Source organism: Zea mays, chromosome 2 (assembly GCF_902167145.1).
Source record: "Zea mays cultivar B73 chromosome 2, Zm-B73-REFERENCE-NAM-5.0, whole genome shotgun sequence".
NCBI lineage: Eukaryota > Viridiplantae > Streptophyta > Magnoliopsida > Poales > Poaceae > Zea > Zea mays.
Genome location: NC_050097.1, coordinates 62199860 through 62210186, shown reverse-complemented (window position 1 = coordinate 62210186; position 10327 = coordinate 62199860). Strand labels below are relative to the sequence as shown.

The 10327-nt window shown below is 43.6% G+C and overlaps 1 long non-coding RNA gene across 1 annotated transcript; it reads right to left on the bottom strand.

Annotated features, from left to right (window-relative positions):
* Positions 1-7460: 7460 nt before the first annotated feature.
* LOC103646523 (uncharacterized) lies at positions 7461-10088 on the bottom strand. The gene is made up of 3 exons (XR_002265988.3): positions 9813-10088; positions 9621-9732; positions 7461-7859 (listed from the first exon to the last, which is right to left on the bottom strand). It is a non-coding gene; the product is annotated as an uncharacterized lncRNA (long non-coding RNA).
* Positions 10089-10327: the final 239 nt, after the last annotated feature.

Sequence of the window (10327 nt, the reverse complement as noted above, 5' to 3'; positions counted from 1 at the left end):
AACGAGTGGACAGACTGAGAGGGTTAATCAAGTACTCGAAGATATGTTACGAGCATGTGTTCTGGACTCCTCACAGAAATGGGATGAATGTTTGCCCTTGGCGGAGTTTTCATATAATAATAGCTATCAAGAAAGTATCAAGATGGCACCCTTTGAAGCTTTATATGGACGACGGTGTCGTACTCCGCTAAATTGGTCTGAACCTGGGGAAAGGTACTTATTTAGGCCTGATATGGTGAAGGAGGCCGAAGAAAAGGTTCATAAAATTATTCATAATATGAAGAAAGCACAAGCTCGTCAGAAGGGTTATGCAGACAAACGGCGAATGCCCTTGTATTTTCATGAAGGGGACTATGTCTACCTGAAAGTTTCACCAATGAAGGGAGTATCGCGTTTCGGGGTTAAAGGAAAGCTTGCACCTAGGTACATTGGTCCATTCCTGGTACTTGAGCAATGTGGACCAGTGGCGTATCGACTACAACTCCCCGAAACTTTGTCTGCTATACATAATGTGTTCCATGTGTCACAATTGAAGAAGTGTCTTCGGGTTCCCGATCGAACCATTGAAGTAACAGATGTTGTCCTTGAACCGGACTTGACATACTCTGAGCACCCTATTCGAGTCTTGGATCAAAAGGACAGGGTTACCCGAAGAAAAACTCTCAAGTTCTATAAGATACAGTGGAACCAGCATTCCGAAGATGAGGCTACATGGGAAACTCAAGACTTTTTAGATAAGAATTTCCCAGGCTTTTTAGCCTCATGTAATTTGTAAAGTATATTTAGTCTTGTAATAAAGAAGTGACCCCCACATCACCCCTGCCTTGTACCTGAAATAAGGAAATAAACGTATGCCGCGTTTCCTTTTCCATTACTTACCCTAGGACTTTTAATCTCGGGACGAGATTCTTTTATGGGGGGGAGGATGTAAGAGCATCTCCAACAACGTGACCTATAAAAATGCCCTATAATTTGAAAATAAGTATATTTTATAGAATTTAGGGCACCAACAAAACACCCCGCTCCAACAGTAAAGCCTCAAATCTAGATTATAGGGCAGCCCACTACGGTGTAGTATATTTGAGTCACTTGAGAGGGTGCCCTATAGTTTTTTGATAAAAATTTATGAAATAGGGCACTGTTGGAGTAGTTTTTCCTGTGTAGAGCCCAATATTTCAATTTGAGACACTAGTTTGAGGCATTGTTGGAGATGCTCTAACACCCCTGGTGTTACTGTAACTAAAACTTGAGCATAGCATCATAAGCATTGGCATTGCATATGTTTGACACACCTAGAGTGCATTTACTAGGTAAAAATTTCAAACAAGTTGTATTGTTTTAGTGTTTTGCAAATAGAACCCTGGATAGGGAACTTAACCCTAAATAAGGATTAAAGGGGTAATACCTAACCCAAATTGAGAAAATCTAAAGGCTTTAGGGAAATAGTCATAAAATGTCCCCAAAAGTAAAGTTGAATCACATTTATACCCCTGGGATACCAGAAACCCTAATTGGAACCCTGGAAAACCCTAAATCCAAACCCTAGGGGCCTATGTGCAAAATTAGTCCACTTTTGGACTAAAGTGCAAAAACTATCAAAGTAAGGTATCTTAAGTCATTTGGTTTACAAATGTGTGGACTTAAAAGCCAAATACTGGATTTTGGACTTAATTGCAAGGTGGACCTCATTTGAGTTCTATACTAAGTCTGAAATTCAGTGTTGAGGGCTCAACTTTGGAGCCTTGTAACTTTTAAAATATAGGATCCTTGCCCTAGGTAACCACATCAATGTTGTAAAGCAAACAAAGGAGAACAATTTTGCTGAAGTGGGCAAGTCATGTTCTTGTGAGAAATTTAGAGATAATCATGCTCAAACTTTGGCTGTCAGGCTGATTTGGTCTGAATTTTCAGACTAACAGTGAACTACCACCGACTTCAAGCCCAATTTCAGACATGATTCAATGACTTTTTGTGACAACACCATATAGCAAAGTTGTAGTTGGTATAATGCTCTACAAGTTTGCTGCAGAGTTGGACTTGTGTTGTCATTAGAGATTAAGAGAAAACCAAGCTCCAAAGTGCTCTGTCAGGTTGTCTGAATACCACTCGCCATGGTACAGTGACTGAAGAAGAATCTCAGGTTTATCCCCCCGCCGTCGATCACTCCTCCGCCGCGATTCGTGCCGCCGGCGTTAGGACTCGCGCTCGGGGTGGATGGATAAGGACGTGCAGTGAAAGATCCTTGTCGGCGGTGAGCTGGAGGTCACTCCGGTGACTCACCGTGGCTTTCTTATTCACTTTGCGGCTGGGCAGATAACCTCGCCGGTGCACGGCCACCTTCCGGCCTTATGTCGCGTGTCCTAACCGCGCCACCGACGAAGCTGCCTATAAATTGAGCCCCCGGGCAGCTGCGTTAGATTATCGCAAACCCAGCTGCGAAGAATCGTTAGCCATCATCCACCAGAGAGTTCCAATTTCCAACTGCCCCCAAATCCCTCTCCGCCGCCGAGAACCACACCCTATCGTGGCCAGCCTTCCCCAGGTCTTCTCATTCCCTTCTTGCTCCTGTTCTAGCATCCTTACATGATGGTGATGCTCCCCGACCCCTTTAATTGAACCGGACCGCCAGGAATCGCCGGGAACACAATGATCTAGCCGCCATGCTCTCGGTCACCGTGGCCAGAGCTCCTTAGTTGGTCATTAGTGCAATTAAGTTAGGGGAAAAGCTTAGGATAGGTCCGATTTGGTGTCCGTCGCTCGGGAGCGTCGGTCATCGCCTTAATCGGCCAGTACAGATGCTCGCCGGAGCTCTGCCGTGCGGAGCGCCGTCGGGGACTTGGCCGTGCGAAGAAATAGAAGTCGAAGGGGTTTTCTGTAAACCGTCAGCGACACGCAGGAATAGTAAAAGAACTTATTTCCAGTTAACCAAAAACCCGGGGTCCTCTGTGCAAAACCGCCAGCGCGGGCGCGCGCGGGCACGTTTCTGTCTGGGTCTGGGCTGATTGGGCTGAAATCAGCCCGATACTATTCACTCTTTCTCCTTTTCTTTTTCAGAATGACTTTAGAAATCCATGGAAAAATGTAGAAAAATCCTAAAATTGTGAAACCAATTTTCCTAGGTTTCTTATTTTCCCTAGAATTTAATAAAAATAATTTCATGATTTTTAGGTTAAATAAGGAATTTTAGGGCATTTAAAATAGCTTCAAGAAATAGTTCTGGATTTTTAAAAGATAACTGGTAATCCCAAAAATGTTCAAAATTTTTATATGAACTCCCCACATTAATTAGAAGCCTTGGGTAGAGTTTGAATTGATTTGGACCATGTTTGATAACTAGAACCCAAAACCCCCCTGCTCTATGAACTCCTTTACTGACTCCGGAAACCCTAAGTTCTCGAAGTTCCGTGAAGGAAAGTTATATTCAAGACTTAGATAATAAATCTTTATTATCTTCACACTCTCATGAGCATTACATGGCATTCATTCTTATATATGTATATATATGGTTATGTTAGAACGTGAAGAAGAAGTGGAAGTCACTGAAGAAAGGACACCACCACCCTCGGATTCTCAGGCAGGAAACTGCTTCTACTTTGATATTTGTGGATCCGAGCCAGACTCACCTGTGAACGAAGGCAAGCCCCGGTGCATTTGCCACCTCCCTTGATGTTTTTAAATCTTTCTCACTTGCTTGCTACATTAGGTGATAGGAGTTGATTGATAAAACAATTCTTGCATTACCTTCCTTGAACTTGATTACCTTCCTTGAAATCCTGATTTTACAAAAAGGTTTTCCTATGCTTAGTATTGCTTTAGAAAAACAAAAGGATTTGTTTTACAAAAGATGTTTGGCAAAGTGGGAGGGTTGTTTTCAAAAATAAAACTTGATGGTGAATCCATCACGGCCGTGATGGATTCAACATCGGAAAAGATGTACCTCTGCCAGGTACCAAGTTTTTGGGTTGAAAAGATTTAGCTGAGACCGGTCGGGTGACTTGCACGAGAAAGAGAGTCTCGGTGTAGTGTCTCCGTCTGAGTCGATTAAGGACCTTGTCGATGTAGGCCTGCTGACCGAGGACCCTTTAACTGGTCACATGCCTCGTCATGGGTAAGCCTTGCCTCGGGCAGACTAAGGCCAGAATAAGATAACACGAAATGGGCGTGGAGCGGTGGCGAGGGTAGCGTGTACCCTCCGTGGCAAGAGGCTGGATGGTGGTGTATTTGTGCTCTCGGTTTGCGTGAACCTGATCTGGTCTTAAGAACCCGGTGGCGGGTTGACATATGCAAGGGTTAAGTGCTACATATGTCGTGTGATTGGAGATCCTCAGCTGAGTATAATCGATTCGGATCGCCGTACCTCCGCGGTTATGGAGACTTGGCCACTGACTTACACGTAGCATTCCACTAAAGATGATGGGTTTTTGTTAAGAAATTGGCTAGTGCAGGACCAGTGATTGAACTAGGGTAGAAAGAACTCTAGTAGCAGGTAAGTGTACTTAACATGACAAATAAAATTGGATTTTTAAGGATCCACTTTAGTAAGCATTTCCGCAAAACAGAGTCTTTGATTATTGAAAAGCCTTACCTTGACTCCCTTAAGCGAGCTTACCCTTGAGAGTCTTTTCCTTAGTCGGGTAAGACTTGCTGAGTAATTCCATACTCAGGGTTTATCCCTTCGTTGTTTTTAGGTGAGGAAGTAGCAGATTTTTGTTGCTTCTGTACCAAGGTGGTTCCTAAGGAGGAGAAACAAGACTGAAGTGCGGGAGGACTTGGTCCTCCATATAGAACTTTTGTTTAAAACTATCGGGAGGAGTTTTTACCTCCCTTGGTATGTGTAATAATACTACTCAGCACTCGTTTTATATTTCTGGTCTGTAATAACCAACTTGATCTTACTTCTTAAATAAATGTAAGTTATGTAATCGCTTCCGCATTTCTTTATCTCCGATGTTTTGTAATGTCTGCAAGACGGGTGAAACGTTCCTAGAAAGGTAAGGAAAGATACCGAACTTGTCAAGTGGTTTAGGAACATCTACAGGGTGTCTGATGTCTGTTAGACAAGGACAACTGTAGGTGGGCCTAATTACTTGGGAGGTTCCGTCACAATTCCACTCTCCCGATGAAGAGGACGTCGGGGTAGAAGGGAGTCGTTGTTGCGACGATCTTCTTCCTGTCTTCCTTAGAGGACGGAAGCACAAGAAGAGCAGCTTGACGACCCGTGGCCTCATTTGCTTCTTTCCTCCTTGTGATCTGTGTCCATTCTTCCGTCGGAGAGGTGGACAACGGAGTTCTCCGAGTAGACGGACCCTTGGTTCTTGGTTTGCTGAAGGCGGACTTTTTTCGGAGCGCTGGAGGTTGCGCGTTTTCCTGCCTCGCCCCGATTTTCTCGGAGATTTCTGAGGAAGGCTTTTTCTCCGGTGGATTCGCGATGCGATGCAGAGTTCCCTCTTCATCCGCTACAGATGAGATTGTTCCAAAGCAGAACATGGAGCCGGGGCGGATGGTGATCTTGTGCCGAAAGGTGACGGCCATTGAGCTAGCTTGGATCGATGACACACCCCCTACCTGGCGCGCCAGCTGTCGGTGTTTCGGGTCCGACCGCGCACCCAGGGTTACCCCCCGAGGTGCTTTTTAGGAGTAGGACGGTGTTACCGGCTGTAGCTCGATGGTTCGTGCTGGGCGCACGAGAAATAGTAGACAATGATGTACAGGTTCGGGCCGCTTTGAGGTGCGTAACACCCTATGTCCTGGCTGGAATGCTTTATGCGATGGGTTACAAGGGAGCTCTCTAGTGCTGGAAAACGTAGAGAGCGGGGTGGATGGCTAAGTGATGAATGATGTCTCTCTCGATCGATCGTCTTGAAGGAGTGCCCCCTAGGCCTTATATACTCGACCGTGGGGCATTACATGTGGATATGATAACAACGTGAGCCAGGATAATAGTGAACTAACTGAGTCTGTCTCCCTATAATTCAGCCGACTCATCCTCGCCCAATTCCAATGTACGGGGCTCCTGTGCGGGAAGGTCGGGTCACTGTTGTGATTACTGCTCGGATGTTGTTGGGTCGTCTGGGCTTGCTTCGACCCGACCTTGTGCTGATCTGTCTCACTGTTCGTTCCTCCCAGGCCCACGAGGGGGATGACCTTACAAATTATGGGGCCTTTGGGCCTTTCGTGAGGTCTTTTATCCTTCTAGTGGACCCGGGGGATATCTGTCCCCCACAGCCCTCCCAAGTTATCGGGCCCACATGCACCAATCCTTGCCTTGATGGCCTCAGATGGTTATGCACGTGTACCAGGTAACTTAACAAGGCTATCACGAGTTCAACAACTTGAACTCATCATCCCAAGGATCTCCCACCATACATGCATATTATAGTAATCACATTCGATACACACACTTCGGAGATAAGAGTGGAAGACTTTACAAAACATTCTTTTCATTTCTAAAACTGAAGGTTATTACATAGGAAGAGTTACATTTATTACAAGTCCTAATATACTCAAAGTGCATAACTTATTACAATAGCAGGAAGGTAGGAACCCTCCAAAGCTTATACACAAGCCTAACTAATCCTCCTCCAGAACTGGAAACGCCCTCCAGCCACAGGAACACCTAGAGTACTCCTCATCACCTACAACAACATGGGTTCGAAAACCCTGAGTACGAAGTGTACTTTCGCAAGTCTTACCCGACTAAGGAAAAATGACTCTCAAGGATATGTTGGTTAAATAGGAACCAAGGAAAAGGCTTTAGAAAGAATCAACTTAGATACTTTTGCAGAAATAGCTTACTAAAGTGAGTCCTTACTTTCAATATTTTAACGCCAGATTAAATATTAATAGACTCTGGTTGCATCTAGTCTAATTTCACCATCTCATCAATACAACATCATTTTTTACTCATAATGTTTACATCCTGACTTAGGTTGCAGGTCAGAGATCAAGTCTCCACTCTCCGGGGATATAACGGCGATCCGAATCGATTTACTCAGCTGAGGGTCTCTAACCACACGACATATGTTTATTGTAACTCTTGCATATGTCTACCATTCCCACGGATCCTCCACTGCATGAATAGGTCCGCGCCACCCGAGAGCTCACCACCCCTTTTAGGCGGTCCTTTGCCAGGAGGGTATGTGCCACTCTCGCCATCTCTCCACTCCCAGTGCGCGATTGTCTTTTCATGTATGGAATAGTCGGGTTCAAGCTTACCCTGTCCCATATCCAGGGCATGTCGCCAGTTAAGATAGTCCTTGATCATACAGGCCTACATACGCATCCAATCCTTAATTAACCTGGGTGGAGCATCACCTGTTCCTCTTCCAAGTCCCGATTTAAGTACTTCCATCCTTAGGATTGTTTGTGTTCCTTAGGATGAAAAGAGCATTATAGGGAACTTTGCAGTAAGATCCCACCATGCTCCCAATGAAAATATTCTTGCAGGTAGAAGTCATCCTTCCTCAGGATACCCCCTGAGCTAGGCATTAATGCAAAAGACAACCTCTATCCACAAGATCTAATCAGGGCTAAGTATTTTTGTAAACAATATTTGATACTTCCAAAGAAGTACCTATAACAGGAATGGATATCAAGGTAGTCAATGCATCAAAGGGTTTCCAAACAACTCCTATAAACCTAATGCACATATCACTAGACTTAAAGTGTGTAAAAATCATTTAAAAACACAAGGAAGGGGTTGCATGCACTGGAGCTTGCCTTTGTTGCAGAGACGGAGTTCTAGATCCCTCTATTAAACCCCAGTTAGATGGCTCCCATCACTTGATGATCAGGCACTGAAGCAGACTCCTCTTCAGAAATCACTTCTTGAATTTCATCTTCTTCTTCTTCTGGGAATTCTACATGTAAATAAATGAACATGAATGCTTATGCTTATGCAACTTGAAAAGAAAATACTAAAAAGCATCACAAGACTTACACCTCTCTAAAGGTGCACACAAAAATCAACAAAACCTTAAGAGAGCTAAATACTCTAATATCACAACTCAATTCACCAACCAAACTAGGAAACTGTGGCTCCAGAACCAACCAAGTACTTCATTTATGCCTTAAGCAAGGATCCAAAATGCATGTACTACAAGTTATAGTGTCCAAGAATCAGCCACAATTCACTGAACCTGTTTTCAGTTCTCTGAATTCATCTTCCATTGCTCCATTCCTCTCCCCTCTGTTCAATGCCTTTTATCTCACAAACTCACATGACAAGAGACCCCACTTACTTTACCAAATTTATTCCCTAAGTATTGCTCTTCCACTTTGGTATAACACTCCAAGACTGAAAATACACAGAGCAATAGCTATGATGCACTCAAGTAGAACAAAATCTACTGAAAAGTCCAATTTCAGCTTAACTAAAACAACTCTATACCAAGTCTGACACAGAATTTTACAATAGGGTTTTCCCTAATTTCTTCATAGTAACAAGCCCAGCTATTCACACGAAACATGTTTGCCTTACCTTGGTATTTCACTTTGTTATAGAACTCCTAACCTAAAACCCCATGATTTGGTCACCAAAGAGCTCCAAACTGAGCACCAACAGTGAAATTCCAGTTTTCAGTTAACTGAATCCAGTTCAGAGAAAATAAGTCTGACAGCACACTTTTAGGCACCATTACTCCCAGTTCTATGTAATTTCAATGGCATGACCCCTACCAAGAATTATCCCCCTAACATTGGTCTCCAAGTTTGTTATAGAAACTTTAGTCCAAAACCACATGGTTTGATGCCTAAAGGGCTCCAAACAAAGCATTCTTCACTGAACTTCAGGTTTCAGCAGCTGAACAAAAATACATTCAGTGCAAACCTGTCAGCTGATTTTGGAATCAACTATACTCCACTTTTTATACATGACCAAGCCAAACTTACTTAATGAGACCTTTTCACCATCATATGGTCTTCACTTCCTCTATAAACACCATAACCCAAAGCTTCATGGATTGGCCACAAACAAAGTCCAAAAACAGCCATCAACACTGAATTTTTAGCTGCAGACCATTGTTCACCATCTAAAACTCCAGAAATCTGCCAGCTCCACTTTAGCTCACTTTTTCTCCTAGTTCCAAATAGCATACAGGGTATGGCCTTCAACCAAACCTGGTCTTCTACTATAGCTCTATTGCTTTGCTATAAAAGACCTAATTTAATTCCCTACAGGTTAGCCACTACAAAGGTACAAACATGGCTAAAGTTTACTGAAATTCAGACTTAGCCAATTAGCTAAGTCTGAAACCCAGAAGTTGATAGCCCAGTTTTGAGCAAGCTTTACACTCAGTTATATTTAGTTTTTGGGTCAGATCACTTAATCAAACTTGTACTCCTATAACAGATCTACAGCTTTATTATAGCGGCCATAATCTATAACTCTATGGATTGAGCAGCAAAGAGCTCCAAATCTGCACCAAAACATAGAAATTCAGACTCTGAATTTGCACTAAGTCTGAAATCTGATAGCCCTATTTTAGACCACTTTTACTCCAATTTTCATATAACGTCCAACAAAATCGTCTTCAGGAGATTTGTTCACCATCATATGAGCTTCTCTATCTTAGCAGAGCACAAAACATGTACAACTCGACTGAGGAAACCCTTAAAGTTACCTGGCCACGGTGAGGTGAGCACTCGGGCGGCTTTGGTCACCACGTCTAGGTGCTGGCGTGCCAGGCTCTGGGTTACGACAAACCTAGGGCTGGGGAGAGAATTAACCTTGACCTGAACACAAGAACTTTATGCTTACAACAGGAACACAGGGCACATCTCAAGACAAGGAGAAGAACTTCATTGGAACCAACTTTTATAGCCTCTAACCAAGGGCAGGTGTCCCTGATCTGCTCCACATGCAGTGAGGAAGTATTCTTGAGGTGCCAGCAGTATATGGGCTGACCAACATGGCTTCCATGCACCAGTCCAACACAGGCTCATAGGTATAGCCAGGAACACTGAACTTGGGCCATTCCAACAGTCAAATATCTGATTTGTCCATTTCTGTAGACAGTAAACCAACAGATAAGAATTATAGTGTGTGCAGACTTAAATGGATCCAAACTGATACTTCCTACAGCAGGAACTCAACTTCTAGAACCCTTATTGTCTGCCCCCAATCTTATTTCAGTTTATGTCAAAGAGTGGAGTACAACCGAGAGGTAAAGATCTTTTTCTTTATCCCCCAACCTGATCCATACCACAGTCATTGCACCTGGTCTGGTTCATAGCACCAGTCAGAGACACTGAATTTTGTCCCTTCCCCATAGCCAAAATATCCATGTTGTCTTCTACTGCAAACAAAAGAAAAGAAGCTGGGAACATC